This window comes from Barbus barbus (assembly GCF_936440315.1).
Source record: "Barbus barbus genome assembly, chromosome: 5".
Classification (NCBI taxonomy): Eukaryota; Metazoa; Chordata; class Actinopteri; order Cypriniformes; family Cyprinidae; genus Barbus; species Barbus barbus.
The window spans coordinates 12,192,840-12,215,819 of record NC_136733.1 but is presented as its reverse complement, the minus strand read 5'-3'; the positions used below and the strand labels follow the sequence as shown (position 1 = coordinate 12,215,819).

Here is a 22,980-nt window from a genome sequence, read left to right as displayed (position 1 = left end):
AAGACAAAGCAATAATATAGTATGTTCAAGAATGGAGTTTTTAGAGTGAAAATCTGACAGGAAGATGATGGCTTCTGTAATTGCGATTGTTTTGTTACAGAGATAAATTAACACGGTAACTTCTGACCAAAAAGATTTAGAGAATGGGCAATGACAAAATAGATGTAGAATAGATTCTTCATCAGTATTACAAAATGAACACAATGAAGCTATATTCTCAAAAAACCTATTTAAGAATAAATTACAAGGGTAGTATCTGTGAACAATTTTAAAATGGAGTTCTTTAATTTTACTTGGAATAAAAAATCTATGAGGAGAGGTCCATAAATTAAGTCAGAGTCCGGATAACAGATCCTCCATTTAGACTGTGCTTTAGAGGGGCATCCTGGAGTTGAAGATAGGACATTTCTGATAAAGACGTTATAACACTCACTCGTTTTCATTCACTCCTTCAAGTGAACTGTATGAGTGGACTAATGTAGGGAATAGTGAATGAGGATGTAGGGGGCGATTTCGGATACAAGCCTTGACTCTCCCATGTATCCCAGCATGCATTGCAGCATGAATAAACAATGCAGCTGAATTGTCTTTTCTTTTCTTACTATTTTTCTTTTACGTTTGCGGTTTTTGTTGTGACACTTGAGTTGCTTGTTTTGTGATGTTCAGCTTTTTATCTGAATATTTTATAGAGTCTGGAAATCTACGTCACGCCGCGTCGGATTCCGCCATGTTTTGGGTCACGCTCAGGAGCGTAACTTACAGTGTAAACGCACGCAAATCACTACAGAAAAAAGCCGACCGTTTACTATTAATATTTTTTGAAACCCATCTTACATACTCTTAGAATAAAACGGACTAATATGTAAATCTCTTTAAATAAAATTTTTTTAAAAAGTTGCAATTGTCTGAGAGGCTGCAAATATTCATTATTCAGTCTCCTTCATTACAGTGGTACTGATATAGGCTAACGTTAACTGTTACAGAGAAATGTATAATTAAGAGTCCAAACCCTTATTGCTAAAGCTGAGGGTATTTCAAGAGTGACTTACCCCGCTCTTTCTTTATATGTAGATAAACCTGTATGTGGAGACATCGATAGAATGTTATTTGACTTTCTGTGGAAACCTAGAAGACATTGTCAAGAAATCTGTTATAAATAAATATGAATATGGTGGCTTAAATTTTTTAGATTTTGCTTCTTTAAATAATACCTTTAAGATAAATTGGTTAAAGCAGTATTTAACAAATCCTGATTCATTTTGGAATATTCTTCCTAATATTGTTATCTCTAAGATGGGAGGTCTTCCTTTCTTATTATGTAATTACAATATCGCTAAGTTACCCCTTAAATTATAAAATTTTCATAAACGAGTGCTTTTGGCGTGGCATCTGATTTATAAACCATTTTAGTCCTCACAGCTATTTTATTTGGAATAATGGTGATATTCTTTTTAAAAATAAATCCTTATTTTTCCCAAATTGGATCAATAATATTCTAGTTTCTCAGTTATTAAACTCTGATGGTTATTTATATTCTTACTCTGAATTTCTAAATAAATATAATATTCCTGTCACTCCTCGAGAGTTTGCCATTGTAATGGACGCCATTCCCTGTGGGGCCATAACTCTTCTCAAAGGCTTCGCTAGATCCCAGTTTTCTTTGTCAGATTCATCCTTTTGATGCAGTGATTGGGAAGATTTGCTTTTTATCTCCCTCTTCCGGACGAAACAAAAAAATTAGACAACTGTTTCAGGCTGAGATAACTTCTCTCCCATATATTTTATCCTACTGGAATGGCCTGTACGATAATATTCCATGGAAGAAAGTGTGGACTTTGTCATCTAAATATTTAATAACTAATAAGGTGGAGGTTTCTTACGAATTACTTCATCTTTTTTACCCTGTTAAGCTTTATATAAAAAAAAGTTTCCAGATTTGGACTCTTTATGCTCCTTTTGTGAGGCTGAAGATGAATGTATGTCCCATCTCTTTTGGGAATGTACATGTACTATATTTTGGAAGGATTTTTGTAATTTTGTACACTTTTTCTTCAGTTTCTTTTTATTATACAAGGATGTCATAACTTTACTAAAGAAGACAAGGACAGATATTATCTGAAACCTATTCATTTTTCTTGGAAAATTCTTTTTACACAAATGGAAGTTTCAAGGTGCTAAACCTTATTTTCCTGACCTTAAATCTTACCTGGACACTCTTCTTACATCAACAATTCCAAAGTTCTTAAAACTCATTGTCTCATTGTGTCATTTTCATAATATTTTCACGATTTTGTAACTAATAATTGTATTTCTAATTGCACTCACCCCTGGCATTGATTTATTTTAAAAAAAATTGTATGTTCTTTATGGCATTCAGTAAAAAAAAAAAAAAAAAAAAAAATATATATATATATATATATATATAAAAAACTGATATAGGCTAATTGCTAAACTCTTTGGTTAGAGTATAGCAAAACCATGGCTATTTTTTTTTAAAGGGGAGAATAAATGGCTAGATCTGAAACAGTGGATCGTTTGGCATTATGTATCACAATTGCCCAGTAAATCTGCTCATTGTAAAGAATTAAGACATTATAGAGGTAACAGAACAAGCTGCTTTGAAACGATGTGTATTGTTCATTATTTATTTGCATAGAATCCACAAAGTCGAAGATTCCTTACTATTAGAGATGCCGAACAATGATGCAAGCGATCAAATGAATGAATGAAACTTAATCCTTACAAACAAGTGGCCAGGGATCAAAGAGCTCCCACAGATAATATTTCCATAAGATTTTCTTTTATTTGTAGTGTGAGGGCTTACAGTTTGACGCAAATCACTGTATATATTAAATCTACAGAGATCAATTATTAAACCATATATTATTTGAGTTGTTACCGAGTTTCAGTTAACTTTCATCCGAGTTCCGTAGTGAATGTAGACATTTTATAGGCTATTATTTAGTTTATGTGATTCAACTTAAGATCGCGTTGGAATGATTAACGCTTACTGTATCAACATAAGGTTAATCAAAAGCAGAGGTATTTCATGCAAACACTGATAAGTGCTATGGCATCTGGGTCCGTGTACGTTTTTCCAATTTGAAACGAAATAAGCAGAAACGAGAAAACGGCACCTTTATTAAACGAGATTTCGGCTTGATTTTTAGTTTTTTAGTTCAGAGGCATAAAACGAATAAATAATTGAATTGAATAAATAAAGAATTGCGAGTTATAAAGTCAGAATTGCGAGGAAAAAAAGTCCGAATTGTGAGATAAAAAGTCGCAATTACCTTGTTTTATTTTTTATTCATTGGCGGAAACGGGCTTCCATAGTAAAGTGATCTAGAGGAAAAGCAGATGTGTTTTGCCTATTGGCATACATGGCCTATTACGTGTATTTGTTTTTATTTATGCTATTATAATTACACCGGGTCACCAACTAATGACAGATTGAAATCTACAGTAAATTAACACATCCTTCTTGACTCTTCAACCGAGTGTAATGGTATTTAAGAAGCCTTTAACATTATGTGCTCAACATTAAATCTGTAACATGTAGCCAACATTAAGAATAGGGTTGTGCCGGTGAGGAAATTTTCCCATTGATTAGTTAACTTATGACAACACCAATGTTATTTGTTAATCTCTTCTGTAGATTTTGATCTTTATAAGTTATGATATATTGTTAATTAAAAAAAAAAAAACAGTAAAATAGTACAATAAAAAAAACTCTCGTATAGCCTACTATAATCAAACTAATAAGACGGGTGACATAAAAACCCATATTATAACAAATAAATAAAATATATTTGGAAATCGCCCTTTAAAACGAAGGCTCGGTTTGTGGTTCACAATTATTTGATTAAAACAAAGACAAAGCCACTTATATTAAAAAAAAAAAAAAATTATGTTTTTGTTAACAGAAGTTATATTGCGCTTTTAATTGCCTCCGCTATCGTCCTGTCAATCATACTGGCGGGTCATTTTCAGTAAAAATGTATTTCACCATCATAGGTACCCAAGTTCTGACTGCTGACTGAACACTGGTCAGTGATCCTCTCTCGCTCGACGCTGTCTAGTGCAGCTTCACCACACAGATTTAACTCTGCACAGCTAAATAAAACGGGCTGGTGGCAGACTAATATTTAATATTTCTGATGTAAAGATTTCTGTGAAACGCGTAAAGTTGCACAGAGGAAAGCCCAACAGGACCTGCCCTGTACAGTTTAAGAATCGGTACTAGCCATAGTAACGTTAGAGGACTATTTTGTTGAACAGACCTGAGCGACTACTGATGACGTCACATGCTCAGATTTGCTTGACCAATCGGCGGAAGGGGGCGTCTCAGGACCGCCCACATGTGGAAAACGAATTTTGAAGTCATTTATTCGTTTTATGCCTCTGAACTAAAAAACGAAAAATCAAGCCGAAATCTCGTTTTTTCGTTTTTTTCAAAAAAACGAATAAAGGTGCCGTTTTCTCGTTTCTGCTTATTTCGTTTCAAATTGGAAAACAAACTATCAAAACGTACACAATCCGTGTATCATTCGTCCTTTCCATTTTCAATTGATAAATGAAAATCAAAAAATGAAAATCTGATTGTTTTTTTTGTTATTTGATTTTGACTCAGAAACGAAAAATGAAAATAGTCTTGTATCTCATATTTTAAAATTTCGTTTTGGATCAAAAATACAAAATTGAAAAGGGTCCACACAACAGAATCTGTTTTTAATATTTAATTGCTGGGTTGTGCGTCACCCGGAAATCTTTCTGCAGCAAATAGGCGGGCTTGTGTACCCCCTGGCAGTTTTTCTGTTATTGTATTACACTATAATTGTTAATAAAGCTTAAAAAAAAAGAAAAAAGTTAGCGACACTATGGCAGCGCTGGAGCCACACTCCACATTAATCATGGAGTTGTTCAAAACCCGTATGACACACGCTGAAATTTCCTGCACACTGAAGCAGATGAATATCGTAGACTGCTCGGAAAGAAGCGTCAGAAGATTTTGTGCTGGAAACGACCTAAAGAGAAAACTATGGAAACCCAAAGTATTCATAAACGCCTGCTCGGGCGTCTGATTGCACACTGACGCGTCAAAAGCGTGCGCTTTGACAGCAAACGCGCGTCATGGATGCGCGTTTTGCCATGAAAACGCGCGTTCTTAGCGCGCGCTTTGGGATTATCTCCCAAAATGCACAATATCCTCCTGAGACCCAGCTATGGAGTTGTTGCCTCTGTAGTGGACATTCTATTTCAGTGAATTTCTCTGAGACCTCACATGTCTAGAGCTGTAAGTCCGGATGTCCTGTACAGAGCACATTCAGGGCTTTACAGAGATACTAAATGATTGGTAGTTTCACCAGGACCACTCCCTCTCCTAGGTCTTTAAATATGGCTCAATTTAATTTAGTGAAACATTTTACATCCTTATGGAAATATGATTATATTTTGTAATTGTCATTTAAATCTGAATAATTTTCTAATTGTTTGTCATAAAGCAACATCTCAAGAAAATGTTATGGGTTTTCAAATTCAAATATGACTTCCTGTTATGAAACAGGACATTATTTCATACATGTCCACTGTGGAGGACACCAGGACTAAAAGTATGTTTATTGTGCATTGTGGGAGACATAACAATTGAATAGAAAAATAAATTTTATATATATATATATATATATATATATATATATATATATATATATATATATATATATATATATATATATATATATATATATATATATATATATATATATATATATATACATTTTCTTATGAAATATTATATATTGTTATGAAAATCTGGCCAATTATTACTCCCATTATGACAATTCTTGTTTCAACGTGCTGTCCCAACCAGTGTTAATTTTGGCAGGCATTTTTGATTTAGTCTTAGTCTTTATCTTGAGACGAAAATGCTTAATAGTCTTAGTCACATTTTAGTCATTTGAGTCTTTCATAGTTTTAGTCTAGTTTTAGTCGACGAAAAGTCATTGCATTTTTGTCAACTTTTAGTCAAACTGCAGTTACCAACATTTATTTTGGTAGCTATTTTATATGTAGCATTTAAACAAAAACAGTCATCAATTCTTCTCTCTTTAGACCAAATGAATTAAGCTTAGTTATGAGAAATTTGAATCAAGGATTGAATTTGGAAAAACTGGAATAAATTCTCATTTTTTTGGTAGAAATATAAATTAAACTCATTTTTCAGATACAGTAGGTTTACTTAACAAGTATACACTTATTTAACATCTTTTGGTGGTTAACATTTATGACAGATAATTAGGAATGCTGTCCATTTAAGACGGAAGGTATGTATGTAATAGCCTACTGACATGCATTCAGTTTTCACCCACCTGTTTAAGCTCACTTAAACCATAACGGACTGTATTTCCGTGAGATACTCTACATGAGAGACATTTGGACTGCTGTGTGTGTATTTGAGCGCTGAAAACTGATCGTGCGCTGTATGAGAACTGAAGAAGTGGAGCGTGCACGAGAGAGAGCACTTCTATCAGCACGTTTCCGCCTATCGCACCTTCACTAACTTTAAGTTAATCGACAATGAATTGTGACTCCCGGGAAAAACGGGATGTCTGGTCACCCACTCCTTAACCCTTCGGGTGCTGAGGCCATTGTTTCAGATCGCTATAGTTCGCGTTTTGGTAGCCTATCCGTCCACTGCGGCTGCCATACTGAGACTAGATATGCAAACGCCCCTTATCCAATGACAGAGATGCACATTTTGAAAGACAAGTCAGTTAACTTAACCTATAGGATGTATTTTGAATGTCCAGTAGTCCTCAAATAACATTTTAGTCCCGTCTCGTCTTGTTAACGAAGACGCGCATAAATTTCGTCATAGTTTTTATCATCAGATATTAGTTTTAGCTCGTCAACGTCTCGTCTTAGTCACAGAAAAAAGGTTCGTTGACGAATATTTTTCGTCGTCGTCTTAGTCAACGAAATTAACACTGGTCCCAACAGCAACACATTAATATGCAAATTAGATACAGTATAGATACACTGTGTTTAATGGGAAAACCAGTTTATGGACATTTTTACAGACATATTGCATAAAACAAAATGGTATATCAAATAATTTTGTTATATATTTTATAACATAGTTGAGAATCATCCTTAAAGTTTAGAAGAAAAAAATCCTGAAACGCGTTTTTGGTGACTCCAAAGCGCGTCAAGAACGCGCGTTTCATAGGAAATCACACGTCGAAGACGCGCGTTTTGATACACAAAACTTCTGACGCTTCTTTCCGAGCAGTCTACGATATTCATCTGCTTCAGTGTGCAGGAAATTTCAGCGTGTGTCATACGGGTTTTGAACAACTCCATGATTAATGTGGAGTGTGGCTCCAGCGCTGCCATAGTGTCGCTAACTTTTTTTTTTCTTTTTTTTTAAGCTTTATTAACAATTATAGTGTAATACAATAACAGAAAAACTGCCAGGGGGTACACAAGCCCGCCTATTTGCTCGCAGAAAAATTTCCGGGTGACGCACAACCCAGCAATTAAATATTAAAAACAGATTCTGTTGTGTGGACCCTTTTCAATTTTGTATTTTTGATCCAAAACGAAATTTTAAAATATGAAATACAAGACAATTTTCATTTTTCGTTTCTGATTCAAAATCAAATAACAAAAAAAACTATCAGATTTTCATTTTTTGATTTTCATTTATCAATTGAAAATGGAAAGGACGAATGATACACGGATTGTACACGGACCCATCTGTTCATTTCTATAGGAAATGCCTCTGCTTTTTCAGCTTTCTAAGGCTGAAAAAAGCACGTTTTTCACACCGGCCGTGTAAAGGGCTATGGCAAATGATGTAAAGTGAGCCTTAACCACTCCGTGATCTTAAGTAGAATAATAGAAACATTAAATAATATCAGCGTCTATAGCCACTATATTATCCAGTCTCCGCGGTAGCTCCGGTGACCTAAATTCCCAGAATGCATTGCTGCTGTGACGACACATTCCCAGTCACCACTGTTGAGATTTATATACTGATTTTTGATGTCTGTGGTCTTTGTGCACACAAAGTTCTCATCTGTAGCAATACAAAGTGATTTGTAAATTATTCAGATTATCTGATATTTAAAATATTGCTAGCTCTGAAGCTATAAAAAAAATGCTAAAGCAATACAACATCCATATAATCAGAAATTGGACTTGAAATGCGGTCGGTGAATCATCTGCCCACAACTCTTCCTTTTCTTTTTCTTGGCTTTACTGGCTAAAATAAGTGTGTTCTATACACACAATTAAAGCAACCAGCGTAATACTAACACCAAAACGTCAAGGGTCAAGAGCCCAACAAAATGAAACGCTGGTCTCTTTGATGGTGATTTCAAACAAAACAAAGCATCTTAACCTCAATTAATTTGCAATGAGAGCTGCTCTAGATGTCTGACAGAAATGGTCAATCTGGTTAGTAATGTGAAGCTGATAAAGCTGTTTGTGGAGTTGTTTAATCAGATCTTGAGAGGTTTAATTTCATCTTTTATTCCAGTTGATTTCATCTTTGGCTGTGGCTGAAGTCAGTTGTAGTTCTTGTTTCTCTTTTCTTAGGTGATTCTACTTGATAACAGTAGGTGCTCATCATTAATGGTCAATCGGCACAATTATCATCTTAACTCCAACACTGCTTCAATGCGACTTTACACTCTGTAGTATGGAAACGCATGAACACTGAGCAGTGTGGGGACTTTGCTGTGAACTATTACATAAATATTACATTTCATTTATGGTTTCATTCACGTATGACTGACTGCTTATGAATCGCACTAAGTTTTATTGATGTGTTTGTTAAAACTATGTAATCTAAATGGATGGAAAATTATGCAATTGAATTACATAAAATGTAAATTTAGACCAAAACAGAGTGTATGATGCTTGTCAACATTTTAAGTGGACATTTTATATCAAATTCTATTTAAAACAAAAACGAGTTGTCATGATTTTTGTGTGTGTGTAGAAACATGACTATTTAACTTTTTTCATGAATTATTAAATGAAGCAAATAATTCAACCCTTTCACAAGCTTACAACCCCATAACAATGAGAAATACATATATTTGTGAAGGGGTTGTGTGTGATGGGGTTGTGGTTTTTCTCTCAAAATGGCCTCTGCTACTCATGCAGTGTAGAAGACAAAGCCACTAGAAGGCAAGCCTGCAACCATTAGCTGAAAAAGCGTAACAGCTAACGCTTCCGATCTGGCAGTATGTGGGGAAAGGAGACCAGAGACCCCTTTTCTTTTTTTCTTTTTTTTTTTTTTTTTTTTTTTTAAATGTATGTCAATGGAGGAGAGGCTTCACTACGTTGAATAAATGGCTTTTTAGCGGAAACGGTTAAATGAATCGACCGCCTATCTGCTAATCTTCAACATGTTTTACACTAAACAATACTTTTGGACTGAACTATTTTTAAAAAAATGCTGTTTTATAAGAGAAGTCACTGACTTTTTGCAACAGGTGGGCTTCAGTTTTCTTATTCATCCCTATGGGATCCGTAAACAGCGACTGAGTGTCGCACAACTCTGACTGAAATTCAGTGATGTCAAGGCTGGAATGTGATTTGGTCATCTCCCTATTGTAAGAATCTCTGGTAGGAGAGTAGTCCATATATGGCAGCAATAAAATGAGTCAATTGCATATACTTATGGATTAAAGGGGTCCTATCATGCTCTTTTACAAAGTCTTCATTTTGTTTTGGGGGTGTAACATGTAACCATGCTTGGTGGTTCAAAAACACATTTTTCACATAATTTACATTTATTACAATACCTCTCTCCCCAGCCTGGCACAAACGGCTCGATTAGTTCCAGGTTTGATGAAGCCTTCCGAAAAACTAAATGTGTTGTGATTGGTTAGCTGTCCCAGTGCGTTGTGATTTGGCGACGAGCTTAGACGGTGTCCCAGTGCGTTGTGATTTGGCGACGAGCTTAGACGGTGTTTCAGTACTGCCCTGCCACTTGCCAAAACGGCAAGTTCCATCTAGCGTCAATATTGCCATATCAATTTGAGCTGGCTTCAGACCCCGAGAATATTGAACGAGGATCGCGCAGAACCTTTGCACGCACTGATATTGCAAGACATTTGAGTGGTAATGTTGTTGTTTTTGTTTTTGGCTAAATCACGTTTTAGGATGTCAACAACCGCTTAAAATTGTGAGGGGAAGTCGTGGCCTAATGGTTAGAGAGTCGGACTCGTAATCCAAAGGTTGCGAGTTCGAGTCTCGGGCCGGCAGGGATTGTAGGTGGGGGGAGTGAATGTCCAGCGCTCTTTCCACCCTCAAAGCCTTTTGAGGTGCCCTTGAGCAAGGCACCGAACCTCCAACTGCTCCCCGGGTGCCGCAGCATAAATGGCTGCCCACTGCTCTGGGTGTGTGTTCACTGCTGTGTGTGCACGTTGGATGGGTTAAATGCAGAGCACAGCAGTATGTCAAAAAAATAAAATAAGTGCATTTATGTACAGATAAGTGCAACGGTAATATGTATTGTTTATTGTTCTTTAATTCTAACATCATAACATGAATTGCAGTAAAACTGTTATACAGTTGAGTTTATTTATACCATAGTCCAGTGTTTCCCAGACACTCTATTTGTGGCGGCATATATATGCAAATTCATTCTCTGCCAGCAGGAGGCGCTGTTGGAGTGGGAGAGATGGAGGTTTCCCCGGTAACAGCTACACAAAGCAACAAAGGCTGCTTTCAGACATTACGGCTGTGTCCAAATTCAGGGTCTGCATCCTTCGGAGTACTCATTTGAAGGATGTTACGTCACAGCGCCGCGACGAAGGCTGTCCAAATTCGTAGGATCCTTCAAATGCGGCCCACAAATACGTCCTCCTTTTCCCCGAATTGGAAGGATGGGTGTGGTGGATCCTTTCCCGTCCTACCTATCCCATAATTCTTTTCGGCAGAGCGTAATGGCGGACGAAGCGAGCGGTAGCGGAGTGGGAGAGGAGTTTCTCTGACAAAACAAGCTAAAGTTTATGCTTCGGCTCAATGAATTTGTAGGAGAAATTAGTAGAATACTTAAAAACAAATAAAAATAGGCTATAATGGCTTACCTGGATGTGACTGTCTTGTAGTCTGATATAAAAAACTCTCCGACAACGAGCAAAGAAAGTATTTAATTTATTTAATTGCTTTATTTCTTCCAAAATAATTAAAATGAGGAGAATAACTCTGTTTGTCCATTTTCCCGCTTCTTGCTTGGCGCTGTCACGGTTGCTAGGCGACAGGATATGAGCAACGGGTAAGGGAGGGAACTGAAAGAAGGGTAGGCTGTCCAAATTCACAAACACCGACTTCCGGGTTTTGCGGACGTCGGAGGATCCCTCCTCCTTCAACCGGGTAGGAAGGATCCTAAGGAGGATGCAGACCCTGAATTTGGACACAGCCTGCATCACTGGTCTCAAACTCAATTCCTGGAGGGCCACAGCTCTGTTCAGTTTAGCTCCAACCATCCCCAAATCACACCTGCTTGGAAGTTTTAATCCGAATGAGCTTTATTGGCCAAGTATGTTTGCACATACAAGGAATTTGTTGTAGTGACGGAAGCTCTACAGTGCGACAGGACACAGATAATAAAAGAATAATATCCAAATAGGCAATGTACAAAGCCGCAAAAACACAATATATATATAATATAGACAACTATGTATGTACAGGTAATCCTGAAGACCTTGATTAGCTGGATCAGGTGTGTTTGATTAGGGTTGGAGCTAAAGTGTGCAGAGCTGTGGCCCTCCAGGAATTGAGTTTGAGACCAATGCATCATCCAAAACTTTCTGAAGAGTCAGTTTCCTTCAGAAATACAGTGATATAAAAACACCCGCACCGGGTCTCGATTTCGAAACATGCAGTGCTCCTGTTTATTCAACGAAGTCGAAGCCTTTTGGAATATCTATTTGTGGCGGTCAGTTTTGATATTGTGGGGGGCACCACAAATAAATCAATATATGGGAAACACTGTAGTCTCATAATTGTAGTGTAAATGCTGCAGATTACATCATTGTCAAGTATTGTACTGCTAGCAATTTATAAAAACGTTTTCATAATTGTAACATACATATTTACATAATTATTCATCGACTGTTTCAACGGTAACAAATGTTACTGCGCATGCGCGCTTTTGTGGCCCTACCTTCACTTCCAGTAGACATCCAAATAGAATCGATAACAGCTAAATCCCTCTTATTTTTTGATAAGCAAAATATTTCCTGCATAAATCAGACTTATTAAATGCAAATTCATTCTCTGTCAGCAGGAAGCGCTTTAAAGCGGGAGAACTAGAGGTTTCCCCAGTAACGGCTGTAAAAGCAGCCCTGAGTTTACAAATGCTGCTTTATCAGGTATTACAAGCAAGATGAAATGAAAATGACATCGAACATTTTCCTAAAGACGGTGATATAAAAACACCCGTGCCTCGTTTTGATTGACTTATTTTAAAACGTGCATTACATGCTCATTCTTATTCGCGGAAGCCTTTTGGAAAATCGGTCAGTTTTGATATCGTGGCGGGTCGCCACAAATAAATGAATGAATGGGAAACATCCCACAGCACAACAACCTGAGCCCAACTTCATTACTCATCAATTTAACTGCGTTTAGCCGGCGCCACTAACCAGACTGATACAGACCGGAAGTTAACTTCGGTCCGGGCCTGTGCCCCTGATGAAACAGTCTAGTGATGCAAAGTCCGAGCCTGCGTGATGTTCCTTCATATCCATCCTAAATTCTATGATATTAGTCACTTTCAATACTATTTAGGGCAGATAGGGTGGATAGTATGCACATTGGGACGCAGGGAGATTAATTTCCGGTCTTTTCGGACCGATCGACTGAACTGAACCGGTTCCTTTTTTTTTTTTTTTTTTTTTTTTTTTTTATTGAATGCTTGGGGGGGGTCAACAAAAAAAACACTAACAAATGTCATCGTCAAAACATAATACAACAACCGTTTGGGGACTTTCAGTCCAAAGGAAGTGCCAAGTCCTTCAAAGTCATTGTTTTTATTGCTCTTATGTTCGTAGAGAACTCAATAGAATCAAAATAAATTTTCATTTCAAGTTTGAATTGTAAAAGAGGTTTTCATCTAGAAAATGTACATTTATGAATATATTTAGCTAAGAGGAAAATAAGGTTCAAATTCAAATTTTATTTGTCACATATACATACATAGTACGACATGTAGTGAAATGTATTGTACGACTGTCCAACAAATTGTCCAACAAAATTAAGAAAAACCTCAAGTTTACAAAAATACAAATAGAAAGTACAGTAAACACGCGCACATACATATATATGAAATAAACTAGCAATAAAATAAAAATGGATATGAAGAATAAAAATAGAATATGATTCTATATAGATTCTATAAAAAGTAAAGTGTTTACTTTTTTTGTAAGGTTTATAAAATAAGCATTCATGCATTCACATTCATGAAAGCCAAAAATGACATTGCTATAAGTAAACTCAAAATTAGGATTCACATAACATTTGATAGTCAAGAATGTCACACCAAAATGATTAGTAAGAGCAATTCCAGAATAAATGTAAAGACCTTTCATTGTTTTCTAAACGGAAAGAACAGTTGGTGTAAATATCGTTCTTAAGTCTTTTAAGAGGGCACTTATCCAGGTAAATTCTATGAATCAACTTAATTACTAACAAAATTTGCAGAAATTTGCATTTAAATATTTGTGAGGTAATGACCAAACTTTCTTCCAGGGAATATCACTTACTAAATCATTCCAATAAGAGATTACATAAGGCACAGAAATAGACTCCATCTGAAACAAAACTCTAATTTTCTTTTTTTGACTTGCTTTTTTTGACATTTGTTTTCCAACAAATGTTTTACAAGGATCCACTGAGTGACATGAGATTGGAAAAGAAAGACCTCTAAAAAGCATGAGAACCCCATGTGGCACTGCATCTGCAACAATTGCTTTCGGACTAACAGGAATTCCATGCTTTGCTAAAAACTCAAGAGTAATTACAGATTGAACCATTTTGATTTGAAAAGTTGAGACACAAAAATAATACAATTTTTAAACCACTATTAGAAATATAAGAAGCAAATATCTGGGAAATTAGTAAAAATAAATAGGGGGATAATGGACACCCTTGCCTAATGCCAAGTGACAAGTAAAATCTAGAAGTACCATATTTTAATTTAATTGTGCTACTACAGTTGTAATATAGTTCTTACTGCCTTACAAAAATATTCACCAAAACCTCATTTTTCCACTGATTTAAATATAAATTTATGTTCAACTGAATCAAAAGCTTTTATAAAAATCCAGGAAGAGAATAAAATTTGTTCCAGCAAATCACTATAATCCAATAAGAATCTAATATTATTCATTGTCGGTCCCTCATCTATAACCGTATCCAAACAATCTTTAAGTCTTTTAGCAAATATTATAGCGACGATTTTATAGTCATTAAGGAGTGTGATGGGTCACCAGTTGTCTAAATTGGTAAGATCTTTCTTAGGTTTAGGAACTAAAGTTATGATACCTTGCATCAATGTAGGAGGTAAAGCCTCTTTTTCAATACTTTCTCTAAAAACCGGAGTTAAAAAGGGAGTAAGTTCATCAGCAAATAATTTGTACAGCTCAGATGTAAGTCAATCACACCCTGCTGGGGACTTATTGTTTTTCAAACTCTTAATTGCTCTTTGTACTTCCTCGTGAGTAGCAATGCTATCTCAAAAAAATCTATCACTTTCAGATATAACCTTAACATAATTAACCGAGTCTAGAAATGAGGACGTTGTCTGCCCTGAATACCTTGAACTATAAAGATTATTATAAAAACTGGCACTTTAGTTTGCTATTTCCTTTTGGATCTTTAACAATTTTTCCATCAACACAAAGTTGTTCAATTGTTGAGAGGGTAAAATTACGCTTTTCTAGTTAAAAAAAAATATGCAGAATTGAGTTCTCCCTCTTCAAGCTATTTTTTTTTTCCCCCCTGGATCTTATATAAGCACCCCTAGCCTTTGATAAGTACAATTCATCCAATTTCATTTGCAAATCTGCAATTTCAGATTTTTCCTCTAGAGGCATGCAATCAATTACTAGACTGAGATAATTTCACGATTCGGTTGTCTTCAAGAACCCTTTTTTTTTTTTTTTTCGGCTAAAAGTGTTCCAACTTTTCTCAAACACCTGTCTCAAACTTAAAAAGCTCCCAATTGGTACCAAAAGAATTTTGAATTGTGGCTGCTTTCCAATAGCTAGCAATTAATTCTTTAATTTTATCCTTTACATCTGGTAATTCTAACGGTGCACAAGTTAAGTTTCCACAAAGAAGCTCTGTATTGGCCTGTTACAAAATCTGCCATTTAAAGGGGTATTAATAGAGAGAGTTTTGTGGTCAGACAACGGGGTACATTGAATACCGACATTCAGATCAAAATTTGACATTTTGATATCACCCAATAATCAATACGAGATTGTCTTGAACCACTTTTATTGGCCCAAGTAAACTCTAAATTGTTAGGGAATCTCTCTCTCTCTCTCTCCAAATGTCCACCAATTCAAACTTGTCTAATAGTGCAGGACTAGAACAAGTGGACCTTTTTTGGAGGATATCTGTCCAAAATTATTAAATTATCCAGAATTATTAAATGACACCTTAAAGTCTCCTTCTAGAATGAAAAATGCATTAGGAAATTTATTAGACCAATATGTAAGCTTCTAATCGAATTTGTTAAATGTCATTATCCAAATAATTTTTGTACCCATATATATTTCAGAGAATTACAGTTTGTTGGTTAAGTGAAATAACTAAATAAATGAACTAAGCCATCCGATTCTGTGACATCCCCAGCAAATTTGTTTCTCAAAATGCTTACACCAGCTGAGTGTTCGGTGCCATGTGAACTCCAAATATCGTTACCCCACTGAGATTTCTACCATTTGTAATCCTCAATAGTTGAATGACATTCTTGAAGAAAACCGAAATCAGATGTGTTTTTAGCAAACAAAAAAAGAGCTTTTCGTTTGACACTGTCCCTAAGGCCCCTGGCATTAAAGGATATTAAAGACAATGACATGAACCACAAACAATATAGAAAAGAACAGTTTGAGTGAACCAAAAGAGTGCACTCGTTCAATCACTATCCTCCAAAAAGAGCAACAACCACAACAACAGCTCAACCGGGAATAAGGTGTTCAGATTTAAGTTCAGAGAATATACACTTAAATCTTTACTTGAAAGCTGAAGTTTAAGAGCCCAAAGTAAATTAACAATAATAAAAAAAAAATTTAATAAACGACTCATGCATATACACACTTTTACTTATATGTATGTGTGTGTGTATATATATATATATATATATATATATATATGGGGGTGGTGATGGCGCAGTGGATAAGACGCATGCCTTTGGTGTGAGAGACCCGGGTTCGAATCCACTTTGAGACACCAATGTGTCCCTGAGCAAGACACTTAACCCCTAGTTGCTCCAGAGGCGTGCGACCTCTGACATATATAGCAATTGTAAGTCATAAAAGCGTCAGCTAAATGAATAAATGTGTGTGTGTGTGTATATATATATATATATATATATATAAGTTCAAGTTGAGCTTTATTGTCATTCCGCTACATGTGGGGACATGCAGTGGAACGAAATGTCGTGTCTCGCAGGACCACGGTGCTACATAAATACAGACATACAACAATGAAGTAAAAAAAAACACTATAAACCTATACACTACTAACAGATTTAACTATAAGTATACTATATATAAGTATTTACCCTATACAAACTAAAAGGATAAAAAATACAACTATACGAATGCTTCACAAATACTGTACATGTGCAAAGAGACATTTGAGTCAGCAGCTGGTTGGGGAACAGTGCAGGATGATTTGTAGTGCATGAGCATGTAAACATATTGCTGAGTCTTTTGTGAGATTGTGCACACGCAGCAGTGTGTGTAAGTGTCCATAGTGTAAAGTGTCCATAGTGTAAAGAAAAATAAGAATAAAATAAATAAAAAAAATAAAGTTCCATACAGTTTTTCTTTGGTGTGGTAAGGTTTGGGGTGGGGGGTGGTCCATGTTCAGGAGGTAGGGGTTGGCATGGGGTTTCAGAGGGGGGCGGGGTGGTTTGAGTTCAGGGCTCTCACAGCCTGGGGGAAAAAGCTGTTGAGCAGTCTGGCGGAGCGGGCTCTGATGCTCCGGTACCGTCTTCCTGATGGTAGGAGCTGGAAGAGACTGTGGGAGGGATGGGTGGAGTCCTTCACGATGCTGTTGGTTTTGCTGGAGCATCGTGTAAGGAAGATGTCCAGGATGGAGGGGAGAGGGGCACTGATGATCTTTGCAGCTGTGTTCACTGTCCGCTGGAGGGTCTTGCGGTCAGCAGCACTGCAGTTCCCGTACCAGACAGTGATGCAGCTGGTCAGCACACTCTCAATGGTGCCTCTGTAGAATGTGGTGAGGAAGGGTGGAGGGAGACTTGCTCTTTTCAGCCGGCGGAGAAAGTGTAGGCGCTGTTGTGCCTTTTTGGAGAGTGACATGGTGTTGGTGGTCCAGGTGAGATCCTCTGTGATGTGCACCCCCAGGAATTTAGTGCTGCTGACTCTCTCCACAGTCAAGCTGTCGATGGTCAGTGGGGGGTGGTCAACGGAGTTTCTCCCATCACAACCTCCTTTGTCTTCTCCACATTGAGGGACAGATTGTTTGTGCCACACCATTCAGCCAGCTGTGCCACTTCCTCTGTAGTGCGTTTCATCGTTGTTGCTGATGAGACCTACCACTGTTGTGTCATCAGCAAACTTGATGATGTGGTTGGAGCTGAACTTGGCAGTGCAGTCGTGGGTCAGCAGTGTGAAGAGCAGCGGGCTGAGCACACAGCCTTGTGGGGCACCTGTGCTCAGTGTTGTAGTGCTCGAGGTGTTGTTGCCGACACGGACTGACTGAGGTCTTCCAGTTAGAAAGTCCAGGATCCAGTTACAAAGGGAATTGTTAAGGCCCAGCAGGTTTAGCTTATTTATGAGCTGTTGTGGGATTATTGTGTTGAATACATACATACATACATACATACATACATACATACACTAATCATTTAGAAGAAACAGTTGCTTGTTGAATAAGCATTGCCAACATGTTAAGTGTTGACTACGTCTTTAGCGGTCACTCTCTTACCCTCAGTCACAGCAAATGGGCCGTGAAAGCCAGCTCTCTTTCCTTCCCGTCTCGCCTTCTCTACCGTCGGCCACAGGAGAGATCTTGCATCCTTTTCCATTTCTGCTAAAGACTTCCCTGAGAAGGACCGACATTTTGGCATGTCTCCAAACTTTCCCGCAGGGACCGCGGCGAAAATAAGACCATTATGCGACGAGAGGCTCTTTCCGCAGCAGAATGATGTCAAATCCACGGGTAGATCTGCAGCGATGCTCGGGGAGACCTGGCTGAAGAGGTCGATGATCATCTGCTTGACTTTCTCTCCTGCTTTCTCCAGAATACCAGCGACGCAAAGATTCAATCTTCTCTTGTAAGCATCCTGATCATTATACTTATCATGAAGTTCGTTGTCTTTCTCCAATCTTACGATTTTCTTTTCCAGTTCCTCAGTTTTATCATTCAAATGCTTCACCTGTTCACCGTGGAATTCGAGGGAGCTGATTATCAGTTTAATAGAGTTTGAGGTTTTTTTTTTTTTTTTTTACCGTGCATGGCCTCCATTCTCTGCATGAATCTCATTAGCATGGCATCACTGTCGGAGCTCGGTTTACTTTCTTTCGCAGGTTTCGGTTCAGGTGTATCGGGTAAAGGCGTGTACTCAGACTGTCCAACAATTGCATCCAATTCAGCGTTTATAGCATAGCTCTGAATTCGCAAGTCAGCACAGCAATTTATAGCAAAAGCACGTGGATTATTATTATTATTAGCGACTAGCTGGCAAAAGCTCAAATAGTAAATGCAAAGGAAAAAAAGATGATTAAAGGAGGCTACTTAACTCCTAAAATAAACTGTATTTTTCCAGTTAGTTCTGAACATGAACGGTTTAAAAAAACAAAACCCGTGATCTGAGCAAAGTTTTTAAGGGCTGCAAAACTGTCTTGCTACGACGCCATCTTGGCCGCCCCCTCATTGAACCGGTTCAAAAAGCTGATTCATCGGTCATCAAGCAATAACGTCTCTATGCATGATACGTCTCCGTGCCATGTTATATTAATGAAAAATTCAAATGTCATTTGTCAACACTCATTGAAACATTCAAAAAAAGTTAATTGTGTGAAAGCATATTGATGATTATTGCCATATAATTCACTTAAGTTAATGGTGTTTATACCAATATTTACTTGCCTACAACTTGGATAAGATTCCTAAAAGTTTCACACCTACAGCACACGTTACAGACATTGACGCACAAATGCGGATATGTTCTACACGCCTACAGTACAAAGAATGAATAAAACTCTTATAAACTCCTTTATTTCGCTTAAGCAACCTTAAATATAATATGCATGCACAACTATTGTAAAATTTATTTGCATCACTTGTCAGAAAGGTTTTTGCAGGTTTTAATAAAATGTAACTAAATCATAAGCATATTTCCAGTACGCGCCTCCATGCTTGCACAATATTGTCAAGCTTGCTCATCAGAATCTTCGGTAATCCTCTGCAAACTTCGACAGTTGATTGATCCGGCTCATTCGGTTCTTTTTGAGTTGGACGTGCTACTTTGGCTGTGCGTCCTCTGTCATCAACTTGGAACTAAAGTTCGATTTGTGAACCAGCTCAAAAGAACGATTCGTTCAAAAACCGAACATCCCTACATGTATTAACTTGTATAAACTTGACGCTACAGCAGCACTTCGTCGTCGTCTTGTCTGATGCGCTCAACCAAGCATTCTAAACATGACCTTGCCCCTCCCCACCCCCCAACCATTCAAATTTTCGTAGGTGGGATTTGTTGTAATGATATTCTAATGGGCGCTTTATCACAACACCCGGAAAACAACGCTGTAGTTCAAACGAGTCATTGTAGTTCTTGAAAAGGGATTTAAAATGAATTAAATATCTCCCTTTGGAGTGGACTTTCAGATTTGTAACTTTTATAGATCTTTTTTATGCCCAAAAATACAGACTAAAATTAAAAAAGTGAAAGCATAATAGGACCCCTTTAAAATAAAATGTTGAAAGTAGTAATTTTCAATCTTAATTTTGACGTTGAGTTGTTAAGCTTGACATAGTCTCGCGTAGCCAGACCTTCAGACTGATGGCTGAAGGTCTGGAATCTATGGTAGCTTTCATTGGCCAAGACCCGCCCATGAGGCCATTTGACCGACATGTCAAACAACCAATCACAGCTCCTTTCGTTGAGCGTCACGTTTTGCAGCGTGGAAATGTCCCCACAATAACAGACCGGTGTGTAAAACTCTCGGGCAAATTTTAAAGATTCTATGCCGTGAACTTTATTTCATGTACTTTTGAAAGCATGTCAGCGTTGATTTGATCCTGATAAGCGTTTGTCATCACAGTTGTAAACACGATGGCTTGCTTTTGTGAGGGGGGGGGTTTGGCGTCACGGCATTTTTGTTTCCAGGCTGAACGTTACAAAACGCAACGCAGGTCTCCCAGAAATCCCGGAATTCAACACATTAATTCAACCAATCCGACACTCCTAAAGTGTTTCCACTTGTGTGCCATATGCATCAGACATTGAGCCAACATTCCGTGGGCGTGACTTCTGAGGCTGAGACTAAGCTTGACGGTACCCTCCCTGACTATAACATGCCTCAAAAATATGAATTAAAAAGTATGATACTACTAACCATTTTCTGTACCACTATTAAAGAGACCTGAATGATGTCATTTCTGGTAAACGATGTTACATATGAGTGGAGACCAAATTATTATGGGCATAGAATGGTTAGTGTGACGGGGTTGAGTTCAGACAGAGGGACATAACGTTAAAGTCAAGGTTTTTTTTTAATAATATTTTGCTTTTTTTTTTTTTTTTTTTTTTTTTTTTTTTTTCCCTTACAAGGAACACAAATGCTTACATTGTTGCCAAAAATCAGACACATGCACATTTTGTTAATTTAAGTACAAACTCGAAATGCTTGGTTTAAGATATAAGACATTATTTTATGCTAAAAAATATTAAAATGCAATTATTTTTATTCATTATAATGGCCTTCCCAAAGTTTTGAGAGAGAATTCTAACAATTAATTTTGTTGAACCACCACTTTAGAAACACTGGGGGACTGAAATATTACCGAATCCCAGGAATGACCCATTATAATCCGTTGTGAAAAAATGAGCGAAACGGCACTAAATAGTCTTCAAGCTGTGAGGATGACTTTGTCTTCTCGCTTCTTACCCCTTAACTGTCACTCACAGTTTTGAACATAGAGATTATAGAGCACTATTCAAACTTAAATGTTTATAATTCATGAACGAAAACATTTTGTAACATGATTTTTATGTACCATTTCCATGGTAATGCAATGTCTGATTTTAAAATGGGTTTCAAAGGATGAATTTTGAGATTTTAAGTTTTCAACTATATCATTTCTTATGATTTCTAAAGCGTGATAGGGAAAAAGGCAACTAGGAAAAATGTCAGAACTCCTGTTGATGTAGATTTTTCAGGTGCACTCTTGTCATAAATTAATCTATTAATTTTCCTACATAATTTAACAAAAAAGGTGGAAAAATATCTATTTAGGAGTCTTAGACCTTTCCAATGATATATCGTTTGTATAGTTTGATTAGATTAGGATTTAATTGTAAATTTAGGTGTCCCGCAGAGGGGACGGGTGACCGTTAACAGGTTAAAAGGATAAGAGCGGAAATATTGGGTCCATCCAATAATGAGATATAGAGAGGAAGGAGAGTTCCCCCTCCAGAGCAGCGGGATTATCCCGGGCAATTCAGGATGTCAGTGGCTCAGTTTAATGCTTTGCTAGCAATACTAGAGTCATATATTAAAAAGACCACGAATATCTGAACTCTGTGTGCAAGGATTTTTATGGTGTTTTGTGCTGTGAGATGAAGTGGAAGAATTTGATAATCGCCATTCTGGATTTTGGCGTTCGCTTGTAGCCTACTCTGACCTTTCAAAACGCCTCTCAAAATGCTTGCTACAGATGCGAAAAACGAAAAAAATCAAACCCGATCCAAAACACTTATGACGGAAAAATTTCGGAGGCAGTTTCGGAAAGTGCACTTTTACTGCAATTAAGCACACTTTTTCAACGGTATAGTCAATTGTTAAATATTGGGGGGGGGGGGCAATTTTAGAGAAATCAGTATTGGTATCAGTGATACTGACCTTCAGTCATAAAAGATGCCATTAAACAAATATTAAATATACTCTTTTGTTGTTTGTACATTCAAGCTTCAAATTAATGTGTAATTATTGCAATATAAAAGTATATTAAAAAACTTTAATGTTAGGTGGGATTAATTGTGATTTTTAATTTCTGAAAAATGTGCAGTTTTTTTTTTTTTTTAATCGATTGACAGCACTTTTTGTGCTGTTATGGTTGTGGTGTGCTGCTATTCACTTAGATTTAGGATGTACTCTCACTAGGGGATCTGATCCGTGCTGGAGCACGATTGACCCCCAAAGTCCAGTTCATTTCACAAGTGTGACTGCTCTGTACAGTGTCCAGTGTGGTTTGTTTAGCCAACTTATTTCAAATTTGATGCATGTTTACCAAGGTGTTGCATTTCATCTTTTCAAAACAGTTTGACGTCTCGGCATTGAGGTTATGAGTTTCTGGAGTTTTGGTGTTGGAATTTGGTCCTGTTCTTGCCTGATATAGGTTTCCAGCTGCTGAAGAGTTTGTAGTCATCTCTGACGTATTTTTATTTTTATTTTTTTAATTATGCACCAAATGTTCTCGATGGGTGAAAGATCTGGACTGCAGGCAGGCCAAATCAGCACCCGGACTCTTCTA

The 22,980-nt window shown here is 37.1% G+C and overlaps 1 protein-coding gene across 1 annotated transcript in view; it reads left to right on the top strand.

The window, feature by feature from the left end:
• Positions 1-22,980, top strand: part of LOC306869912 (zona pellucida sperm-binding protein 3-like) — an 89,461-nt gene that overhangs the window by 1,331 nt on the left and 65,150 nt on the right. The window lies entirely within an intron of this gene.